Source organism: Lissotriton vulgaris, unplaced genomic scaffold (assembly GCF_964263255.1).
Source record: "Lissotriton vulgaris unplaced genomic scaffold, aLisVul1.2 SCAFFOLD_291, whole genome shotgun sequence".
In the NCBI taxonomy this organism is placed as follows: Eukaryota; Metazoa; Chordata; class Amphibia; order Caudata; family Salamandridae; genus Lissotriton; species Lissotriton vulgaris.
In genome coordinates this window covers 809,553-816,680 of record NW_028248508.1, presented here as the reverse complement: position 1 = coordinate 816,680, position 7,128 = coordinate 809,553, and positions in this window count along the sequence as shown.

Genomic DNA, 7,128 nt, shown 5'->3' with positions numbered 1-7,128 from the left:
GTCTGACCTGTGGCGTCTGCGTGTACATTGGGTAGGTATGGGAGAGGCTGAGGTGGATGGGTCTGAAGGAGGGGGGGGCAGAAGCTGCTGGTTGGACAGTGCTGCCGTCAGTGTTGACTCTATGGCAGCCACACTCCGACGTAGATCAGACATCATCAATGAAGACGAACAGATTATATTATGCACCGCAGATGTCAAGAGCCTTTACACCTCCATCCCCCATGGCGGTGGAATTGAGGCAGTAGAGAAAGCATTATTACACAGTGATATTGCGGATCCTCTTCAAACATTCATCTTGGAACTAATGATTTTCACCCTTTACCATAGCTATTTTACCCATGATCATCAATGGTATTTACAAATGTCCGGCATGGCTATGGGCAATTGCGCAGCACCGACCTACGCGAACATTTATATGGGTGAATTTGAGTCCAACAACATCTACACCAACAGTAATTGGACTGACAACCTTAAACTCTACGCTCGATACATAGACAATCTTTTTTTCATCTGGAAAGACTCTCGAGAAAACTTGGAAATTGCTCTAACGGATTTGAATTCCAAAGACAGCCGGATTGAACTCACTTGGTACATCAGTAATCAGGAAATCACTTTTCTTGACGTCCTCATAAAACTGACTAAAAATGGATTACAGACAGACCTCTTCCGGAAAGCCACAGACCGCAACAACACCTTGCATCACACCAGCTTCCACCAAAACTCTTTAAAAAGACACTTACCATTCAGCCAGATGTTAAGGATTAAATGGATTGTATCCGACCCAGAAACCAGTGCCCTTCAAATGCAAGCCATGGCAAAAAGATTTTTGAGCAGAGGATATCCCAAAGAAACCATCAATGAAGCTATTAAGAGAGTATCCACCATTCCTCGATCAGAAGCCCTCAAGGGCTCAGTTAAGAAAGACAGCAAAAGAATGGTACTAGTTTCCAGATATTCTACATCCAGTAAAACGTTTAAGAACATCATCATGAAACACTGGCGAATTTTATCTTCAGAACCAGACTTTGGTGACCTATTTAAGGAAACGCCCATCTTTGCTTACACCCGCACAGAGAACCTCAAAGAGGTCTTATCAAGAACTACCACTGAACACCAAATACACAGTGGCACACGCTCGTGCCACCATTGCAACAATTGCAACAATATAATCAAAGGGAACACTATCAATCATCCCATGAGAGGATTCGAAATAAAACTGAATGTTGATGCAACATGTGATTCATCGAACCTTATCTACCTGTTGAAATGCCCGTGCGGCATGATATACATTGGTAAAACTACCAGGAAGATCAAGACCCGTTTGAATGAGCACAAATCGAACATTAGAACTAAGAACGTCAAGTCCAATGTAGCTATTCACTTTACCGAAGCTAACCACAGTGTAGCACAGCTCAAATTTCTCGTACTTGAAACTGTACCCAAAGTGGAAGGAAGAGACATTAATAAGACACTCCTACAGAGAGAAATTTCATGGATATACAGGCTTCAAGCCATGAAGCCACACGGCCTCAATGACCGTTTAGAATTAAGTTGATATTTGTAGTACCCTGCGGGTACATATGATACACATTGTAACCTGTTTTTGTCATGTCTGCTTGTAGTGTATGATTGTTCACTCTACCCATTGCAGCCCCAGTAAACTTCACCCCTTTCCTATTTTGAACCCCTCTTTAAGATTGCCGACCCTTTCACACCCGTTGCCACCAGTCCCTTCTCGATTTCCTGCAAACCTATCATGTGGTCTTAGGACCCATTTAGAACCACGCCTCAACCTCGCGGAGTTCGCGTACTCCGCTCGTGAAACTCCATGCTACAGGACCCTTTGAAAAGCCTGATGCGCGTTACACTTCCAAGTAAGTGTGAATCCTCTCACTGACGATACTGAGAATGCTCTCACCACAGCGTTTCTTGCATTAACATTATTTTTCGTCTTGTTTACCTTAGGCTCTCCAAAGCGTGATTAATGCTTTTCACGTAAGTCTCGTTCATGACGAGCTGCATGCATATATTTTTTACTGTGCCCTACCGCTTCCCTAATCTTTTCCTGCTACACGCGCTTTTCAGAACTTTAATGGCTTAAACGCGCACCGGCGATTGCTTAACTTCGATCTCACCATTCACGACCATTTTGCCTCTAGTTCCCCCTACGAGCACTTCACATATGGAGAGCCTGTTTGCACGCCTTTATCCTCCAGTGTCACCCTGAAACACCTTACCAGAATAAACATCACGTTCACACAAACGCATGATTCCGCCAGCCACCATGTTATAAAATAACCAGTCACCCCGTTTTTTTGTCACCAGAATTTAGCACCATTGTGAATTCTTGCATTTGAAGTCTTTATGATTGTGTTTTACCACCATAAAACACGCATTGATAAACGCGTTATTCTGTGTTTTTTACAGCGCTCCTTGACAAAGAGCCTTTCTGGTCCGAAATGCATCGAAGCATCTTTTTGGTTAACCCCTTGTTTGACAACATAAAATGAGTCAAAAAAAACTTGTGGATATTATGAACTTTGATTTATAAATTGGAAAGAAGCAAACTAACCAATGGATCTTTGAAATAAAAAAGATATTTTTCATTTGAACCCACCGGAGTCTGTTGTATGTTCACAACGAACCACTTAAGTGTGCCCAATTGCAGGGATGCGTTTACACTGATAGTAACACACTCAACCCATTAACAGGAGAGGGAAGGACAGGTGTAGTGGGTGCAGGTGGTGTGGATCCCTCCACACTGGCCGGTGCCTCGCAGAATGTGGCTAGATATACTTGGCTGCACACTTCAGCCAGTTCAGAAAAACTACCACCTGAACCCAGGGACACATTGGGGGTGGAGGTAGAGGGCTGTGAGTCTGCTGTTGTGGGTCTGTAGATGCGTGTGTGACGTGTGTCCCCTCTCCCTGAGGGTGTGCCTACATCCCCTTGAGATTGGGTGCAAGGAGATTTGCGCTTTGTCTGCAGTGTGGGTGTGCTGGGTGTGTCTGTTGTGGTGTCTGACCTGTGGCGTCTGCGTGTACATTGGATAGGTATGGGAGAGGCTGAGCTGGAAGGGTCTGAAGGAGGAGGGGGGGCAGATGCTGCTGGGTGGACAGTGCTGCCGTCAGTGTTGACTCTATGGCAGCCACACTCCGACGTAGATCAGACATCATCAATGAAGACGAACAGATTATATTATGCACCGCAGATGTCAAGAGCCTTTACACCTCCATCCCCCATGGCGGTGGAATTGAGGCAGTAGAGAAAGCATTATTACACAGTGATATTGCGGATCCTCTTCAAACATTCATCTTGGAACTAATGATTTTCACCCTTTACCATAGCTATTTTACCCATGATCATCAATGGTATTTACAAATGTCCGGCATGGCTATGGGCAATTGCGCAGCACCGACCTACGCGAACATTTATATGGGTGAATTTGAGTCCAACAACATCTACACCAACAGTAATTGGACTGACAACCTTAAACTCTACGCTCGATACATAGACGATCTTTTTTTCGTCTGGAAAGACTCTCGAGAAAACTTGGAAATTGCTCTAACGTCCCCTTGAGATTGGGTGCATGGAGATTTGCGCTTTGTCTGCAGTGTGGGTGTGCTGGGTGTGTCTCTTGTGGTGTCTGACCTGTGGCGTCTGCATGTACATTGGGTAGGTATGGGAGAGGCTGAGGTGGATGGGTCTGAAGGAGGGGGGGGCAGATGCTGCTGGGTGGACAGTGCTGCCGTCAGTGTTGACTCTATGGCAGCCACACTCCGACGTAGATCAGACATGGCAGATGACATGCCCTCCATGAACGACAACAACTGTGCCATTATTTGTGTATGTCGATGGAGGACAGTCAATATGGATGTCTGACCTACTAGAATCTGCCGGAGTAGGTCCACAGACTCAGCACTGAGGGCAGCAGGGGAGACAGGGGCCGGGGCTGCGGTGCCGGGAACAAAGGAGACACGGGGGCTAGCACGGACCCTAGGGACCCTAAGAACTGGGAGGGTGGAGGAGGAGGGGACAGCCAAAGATGTAGAAGATGGCATAGCTGCATATTCCCCCTCCTCCGGAGATTCTGATTCTGAGTGTCCGCATGGTAGGAGGTGTCGTGCTCATGAGGTCCGGCCATCTGACTCTCCTCACCCTCCGTGCCACTGCCTCCCTCTGACTCCTCAAAGCAGGTGGCACTGTCGCTGGGTCCCTCTGTCTGGTCCGCGCCTGTGTCTCCTCCAGATTGTGGTGATGATGCTGTTGGCAAGGAGAATAAGAAAAACATATCAGTCACCTGTACACATCAGACATATCAGCTACAAATCATTTGGGCACATTTCTAAACATGGCATGCATCATGAGTCACATGCCACTGAACTCTGCACAATGCTAAGCCTAGTCTTGGGCAATTGTAAGAGACACAACGCTCAATGTATAGTAGGATACAAGTAACAGGCAAGGCAACAACTTGTATGAGAGACACAATGATGAGCCACTTCCTGACAACAGGATAGCTGATGATGAATCACTGTTTATTTGCCCACCCTGCCATCCAAATCCAGACCTGGTCATGTTTGAATTGCTTTGACCCTGTGCCACATGGGAAAAGTCCTGCCTGAACTGCCATGTGATGCCATCCTGGGTCCTGAACCAAGTGTTCCATCACCTCACACTGGCATCACAGCTGTCTACACCCAAAGTCACATTGTGTGGCTGACCATCAATATTATTTACAAACAACATGCAACATATTTTGAGAATATGCACACATGCACTGCCCAGTGTGAGTATGCACAAGCCAAAATTAGTTTACATGTACAGTGTGCACCTGTAGCTAACACGTGACAATTATAAAGTGTACTATGGACAAAGGCCACTGAGGCTGACTCGTGCAGAAAACACATGTTGAGACTCCTGATCAGTGCCAAAATATGAAGAAGGGCAGACACAGTGCACATGTGGTGCTACATGTAAGGTACCAACAGGTGTCTCAGTCCTCCCTCCAACATGATGATGTGCAAAGGAATATGCATACTAAGACATTGCACCTTAGGAGTACATGTGAAAAACAATCAATAGTCAAATGTGGAGTAGGGCAAGGCATGTAAAGAAGCATCTGCTTAAACTGGACCATCCTTATGCCAATGCATAAAGTGCCTGTCTGACCACACCACTACAACTGTGGGAGTGTTACCATGCCTCGGAGCACTGCAGGTAGCATGTGACACACATGTCAATAAACAGACATGTACCTACCTCCTTCTTGCTGCTGTCCCTCCTGCAACTGCCTATGGAGGTCTGGGAAAACCACTTCCAGGACCCGGAGCATGTGGGGGGTGAGGTGGCGGGTGCCGCCATGCCGGCATGGAGCTTCGAGCTTGAGCTGTACCCTGGCGATGCGGCGGGTCCAGCACCGGATGTCCTGCCACCTCTTCCTGATGTTACTGAGCCTCCTGCGAGGCCCCCCTCACTCCTGACAGCCTTGGTGATGTCCAGCCAGATGTCACCCTTCTCATAGGCAGATACCTGTCATGATTATAAAGTGAGACAACATCAGTACACCTGGTCCATGTCCCAAAGACACACACTTGCACCAAATAGACGATGACAACAGGGCATAGGATGCTGACCACACTTTCATCATTGTCCATGTGTATGTGGTCTGTGAGCAAACAACAGTGCACTACATGCCATAGAAAGGCTACAGATGCCATAAGGGGTGCAAACCACTCTCTGAGCATGGCACACACTGAGCAATACATGCTACATCAGGGTGCACTGCAGCACGTGACATGCTGTCACACACCCCACTACACCAAATAACCATCTTCAGACCACACATTCACACCCTGGCACAGCTCATCTGCTTGTCAATGTCAACAGTGTATACAACATCACTTAGCACATGTCACACCTGCGAAAGATGTGACACAGGCCTCAAGCTAACTGTGCAAGTCATGCACACGGCGCAGCATACTTGCCTCATCACATGGGTATAGCTGCGGCATATGTCATGCACCAGTCTTGCAAAAACATCACCAACACAATTTGCCAGGTGACAACGATTTATCACACTCTACAATGTACATCACTTCAAAGCATGCTTTTGTCCAACAGGCACACATGTCATGAACAAATCCATCTACAGTGAGTACATTCATCTGTCATTTGTGGGGGAACACTGCAACAGCTCAGGAAAACATCCAAAAAGAACATGCAAGGTGTTACACAGCAGAAAGTGTGATTCACGTTGCAGTTAATGTCACAGTTAGCACAATGCTGAGGAGCAGTAAACACTATTACACCACATCATTAACTGCATGTGAGAAACCAAACTGCACACACAGGCACTCACTCCAAACAACATAGCATCTCTTAACAATACATACACAATGGCTGTAGTGTCACACACACAACAGGTGCACAGTCCAAGGTAGTGCACACATCACTCACCTGTTCCTCTGGTCTCCCATACAGCTTGCTGTAGTTAGGCAGGAGGGCATCCAGCAGGGCCTTGTTCTCACCCTCACTGAATGCAGGTGCCATCTCCATGCTCAGCTAATCAGGGTCCAGAGGATACAGAGACAGCAGCTGTGTTGTCCACTCCAATGTTGTGCAGGCAAGTGCCCTCTCAGAGCCACATGCTGCCTTATATCTGTGCTGCTGAGGGTCTGTGAGTCCAAGGAGTGCTGTGTGATAGGCCAGAATAGTTTGCATCCTATGTTTCATCCAATACAATGTAAACACAACCAGAGAGGAAGGGTATAAAGGGCTACTCTCCTACCCCTTAATCACAATTCTTTAACAACAAAAGAGAGCCTATTATTGTGAATTCCTATAAAGACTATATGTCTAAGTGACGAAACACACAGTGACTGAGCTAAATGAAACAACTTATTTAAAGGGCCAATTGTTCACATTAAGATAGTGAGATCACTACAAGGTTAAAATTAAAACCCAGGTGACCACCTGCACCAGGTCACTAGGGTTTTAATTTCAACCTTATAGTGATCTCACTATCTTAATGTGAACAATTGGCCCTTTAAATAAAGTTGTTGGGGTCCAGTTGGGATCTTTTATTGTCACCACTTATTCACTGATTTCACACACTTCACTGCTGAC